This window comes from Thermobia domestica, chromosome 5 (assembly GCF_964235325.1).
Source record: "Thermobia domestica chromosome 5, izTheDome1.hap1.1, whole genome shotgun sequence".
Classification (NCBI taxonomy): domain Eukaryota; kingdom Metazoa; phylum Arthropoda; class Insecta; order Zygentoma; family Lepismatidae; genus Thermobia; species Thermobia domestica.
In genome coordinates this window covers 280,893,654-280,899,039 of record NC_137458.1, presented here as the reverse complement: position 1 = coordinate 280,899,039, position 5,386 = coordinate 280,893,654, and positions in this window count along the sequence as shown.

Sequence of the window (5,386 nt, the reverse complement as noted above, 5' to 3'; positions counted from 1 at the left end):
CCATTCTACCAGAATGTTAGTCCGGAGAAAAACGAAGAAATACTGATGTAAACTAATTATGATTTCCCATGCTACTGCACACACGCACAGAATATTAGTGTGTAACTCACGCACTATTCTTATACACAAATCTCTGAATGGTCAGAGTTCAAACTAGCTGACGGTCAACCGATAACGACTTGCAGTGCTTTGATCTGCACTGTCTCGCGATTTAACAACAACTAACTCTCTGGTTGTCCCGCGTACTGTTTTATTCTTTTGCAGTTTCATTGTTTCTTTCAACTGCTGTGTTGGGCCAAACCAAAGTAGCCCGCTCCACTAGAATAGGGGTGCAGGAGCCTCCCTCACCTGCGAATTTCCAGTGACCTCATTAACTTAAAAAAAACACACTTGTTTATGTTCTTTTCCACTTTGTCTGTCACTTCAATGGCATCGTTGTATGTCACTGTGTGTGTTAAATTGCTTAATAATTAAGCTTCAGTTTAATATCTGACACACACACACACTATGTTGTATTTACACAAAATATTAATTTAAACACCAACATTGTTCAAACTATGTCACTTGACATGCTTACTTCAAGCCATCTATCGGCGACACCAAGAAAGTGTTGAAGTAAGATGTCAAGTGACATAGTTTGAACATGTTGGTGAATTATAGAAATAGATGCATTGAGGATTGTAGTTTTGAATTACTTAATTACGTTAATAAAACAAATTAAATGAGTTGTGCTAGATATAAACAAATAAAAATGACTTTAAATAAGGCTGAAGTAGCCTGACACATTATAATAAACCTAGTAGAACTGATTGGAAGTTTGCTTCTCCTTTGCAGCAGTATTGCATTCTCTGCTAGATTTAAAAAAAAAAAAAAAACTGAGGTATGTGTTAGTCTCCCTGCATACCTTCCATAACCACAAACTAGGCCTAAACTGGTTTTAGTACAAGCCAATTAGACAAAACAAAATATATATCGAACTACATATGTCTAATACTACGGGAACACCCAGAAAGTTTATTTACATAACATAACACATATTATCATTCAAATCATATCAGCGGTGCAGACGATAACTATATTTTTACAGAGACATCTATCGGATGTCATGGTACCAATACAAACAACGTTCTAGACAGCTTCCCCTCTCGATCAAGTGAACTCGTCAAGAATTTTAAAATAGTCAACATCCCTGTCTTTGAGCAAGTTCCGTTGGCAAAACGACGCTTCGAGAGTCCTAGATGCTAAAAAGGGGCGTGTTTAAAAAAAATAGCACCTCTTTGTATGCAGGTTTCTCTCATAGACTTGCTAAAAATTATATGGTTTTTCAAGCATTGTCATCGCAGGAATTGTATCTCGGCGGTTCTAGTGTATGCTACTCCCTATAACAACACTAAGAAATTCAACTAGCAATACACTTAAGCGAAATCTGAATCTCATAGTTTCTCTATCCTTATTCAGATGGATATATTGATTTCAAAAATCTACTCAACTTGGGTGTCCAACGCTCCGTTGAGTACACCTGCTTTCTTTGAGTTTTTTTTTTTTCTCTGGGAAGCTTTCTCTGCCTCTATCCATGCAAACTAGCATATCAAATACAAAATTCGCTATCTTCTTATACGTTCATATTAATTAATATCAAATTCTCATTGCTTCTCGCTTAAGTCCTGCCTTGTTGTTTGTTACTATTCATATACATAACACAATAAACCATAAATATACATAGAAATATTAATAAAAGTTATCTGCACCCGCTGGTAATTAACTAAATCTAAAAATTCTTTATATGCAAATACCTAATTAAACTAAAATATTATTCATAATTTCACGAAAAATTTAGATATGCAAATCATCTTATAACACAGATAATGTGACGTTCACACTACCACCGTGCCAACTTTGATCGAGATTAGATAAGTTTAATTGAACTTGCACGATATATACCTAGGTAGAGTCCATGCTAAGGATAATCCAGATCAGATGTGTTTGGTTGAACTCGTTCGATATATAGAGTTCACGCTAAAGATAATCCAGATCGGATGAGTTTGGTTGAACTCGTACGATATAGAGACCATGCCAAAGATAATCCAGATCATATGAGTTTGGTCGAACTCGTTCGATATATAGAGTTCATACTAAAAATAATCCAGATCTAATGAGTTTGGTTGAACTCGTTCGATATATAGAGTTCATACTAAAGATAATCCAGAACGGATGAGTTTGGTTGAATTCGTACGATATATATACTAGAGTCATGGATAATTCAGATCGGATGAGTTTGGTTGAACTCGTACGAAATAGTCCATTCCAAGGATAGTGCAGATCGGATGAGTTTGGTTGAACTCGTACGATGGTCCATGCCAAGGATCATCCAGATCGGATGAGATTGAATGAACTCGTACGATATCTATAGAGTTCATTCCAAGGGTCATACAGATGGATGAGTTTGGTTGAACTCGTATGACATATAGAGTCCATGCCAAGGATTATCCAGATTGAATGAGTTTGGTTGAACTCATACGATATATATACTAAAGTTTCTGCCAAGGATAATTCAGATTGGATGAGTTTGGTTGAATTCGTCGTACGATACATATATAGTGTCCTTGGTTTTGGTCTTTTAAAGGGAAAAATCAAATCAAAAACGAAAATTATAATAGTGGAAACCATAAGAAGACAAAAGCGTATTATTATGGATATAAAAGTCATATTAAATAAATAATAAAATATAGTTTTTGTTAGCCCATGAAAACTTCTCTGCAGCGAGATAACAAACACACTTTCAGCTAAGTGATGTTTACTCTGCATATTGATTGACTCATAATGATATTATTCATTATTTTTTTTTAAAAAAAGAAAGAAACGTCTGATAGCATATAATGCTAGTGGGCAGAAAGGTATTTTATATTCTGCCTAGTTCAAGAAGAAGAATCATACAAAATGAATAATAAAGTTATTATTCAGGGTTCATAAAAACTGGAAAGTCAGGGATTTTTTTGGTAGTGAGGGAAAATCAGGAAATGGGCCCTCAGTCATGGAAAAGTCAGGGAAATTGAGGAACTGTTTTGGGAAGGAAAATAGAACAAGCCTGGAAAAATACTTTTTACTTGATTTAGTAGAATTTTCTTTTAAATCATAGAAGTGCATCTGGTAAGGAATTTTCTTTAGAAAAACGTTCCATTTCCATATTTGGGTTCTCAGTTGATACCAGCGTTCACATGTGGTGATGAAATTGCTTTTTCTTGTGAAGATTGGACTCACAAAATTTTCTTGTGAGCCTTTGTTCTTTAAAGCGTACCGGGTGGGTGCTTAAGCTCTCTAGGTGGGATTGAGAGCCCTTCTGTGTCTGATCTATTTTCTGTATCTATTGCTTTCTTCTATTTAGTCTTGTAGTATACACGTGTATATTCCTAAAAAAAAAAAAAAAAAAAAAAAAAAAATTAGGATGATCATATTGATCAACTATTCCTCAAACATGCTCTATGGTAATAAATCGATTCATCTCATCGAAGTATTTGCAGTTATTTTTTTTAAAATATATATAAGAGCTCCTTCGTGGCTAAGTGTTAGCGTACGCGCCTTTGTTGTGGGAGACAAAAATTTGATTTCCAGCGGGAGCTCATTCCACGTTAATGAGTACGTCCATGTCTCGTATAACCTCGCTGCTGAAAGGGACGCCAAACTGAACAACAACACAATATTATTTATATATGAGTATGCATAAAGTTTGTCAAAAATACGAGCTTTCCATGAATTTTTGATTACGTTTTGATTGTCTGCATTTCTCAGATTATCTTTAACATTTCTTCTCTTTCAGGTTCAAGTTTGATATGAATTAATTTACATCAGTCCAACGAAAGATGTCCAAGACTTTAATCCACGGTGGGAGAATCCAGTCCATTATCTGAGTTTTATTCATGGGTTGCCTCTGCACATGGGGGAGATAATGATACTTATTGTAAAGTGTGTAGGAAAACGCTGAAATTGAACAGCATGGGGAAGCAGGCCTTATCGTCTCAATAACTAAGGACCAACTCATTTGAAAATCTTACAAAATTTGAAGCAACAGGATTCAATGATCCTATTTGGGGGAAAACGTTCAACATTTACCTGTTGTGAAGTTAAAACTTCATCTTCTGCATCAGGAGCTCTTCCAAAGACTGCATACATGAGTAAATGTGTTACACCAGACCAAATTTGTCTACTGCTCATACTTCAAGACCTGTTGGAATTCAAAAGAAAAGTTTGGACAGTTTCATCCTGAAAGATGAGGTGCGAAAAGCGGAGATTACGTGGGCTTTCTAAAGTACGTGGGCACAATAAGTGGTCTTTCAACTCCTGCCAGAATTTGAAAACAGTGTTTAAGTTAATGTTTGCAGACAGTCACATTGCCCATATGTTTTTCCTAAGATCAGATAATGCCTTATATGTAGTTCATTACGATTTAGCTTCATACTTCCAACAGCAAATAATGGACCAGCTCAAAACCTTAACTTCTTTGTCATCTGTTTTGATGAAGCTCTGAACGTAATTGTCCAAAGAGACCAAATGGACTTGATAGTGAGGTTTTGGGACAATAAACTGGAGAAAGTCGTGACAAGTTATTTGAATGATGTCTTGTTTAACAAAAGTATAGCCAGTGACTTATTACGGCTTTTTATTGAAGGTATTTCCCCTCTGCTGCATACAAGTGTCCATGGATGGCCCTAATGGTAAATTAAAATTTATTTCATGCCTACAGGATCATACTATAGCACGGCCAACAAGAGATGGTCTCTGACGTTTCTTACCACATGCAGTGGGACATTGCAGCCCCTACTTTGATACCAGTGTTACCAACCACGATCACTCTGTCTTATACCATTAATTAAATTGCCACGAAAGTTGCACCGGAAAAAACCTTGACACGCGAGTAGTGGCAATGTTACTGCGAGCTGTCAGAGACGTTACAGTGGTGGACACTGTACATTGGTCAACTTAGGTACCTGTAGTTTACACATCGTGCATGGTGCAGTGAAGACTGGTTTTGATTCTGTTGACTGGGATATGCCTTTCATATTGCGATCCCCTTGGTACCTGTTCAGTGACTTACCAGCCCATGAAGGATTGTTCGTTGAAGTGACAGGGTGTTTCCCGTTAAGTTTTGCGGTGTGAGATGGCTAGAAAATGTGGACTGTCTTCAAAAAGCACTGCAAATTTGGGACCATGTGGCAAAGTTCCTAAATGAAGCAAAGCTACCAAAATCGACAACAGTTACATCATTGAAGAAGGCTGCCAGTGATCCATTTGTAAAGTAAGCTGGCCTTTTGTCTGCTTTCCGAAAAGTGCCAGCTTCTTCTCCAAAAGTTCTAAACACCAAACCCAGTGGCTCCTTATCTTCTTGACGGCA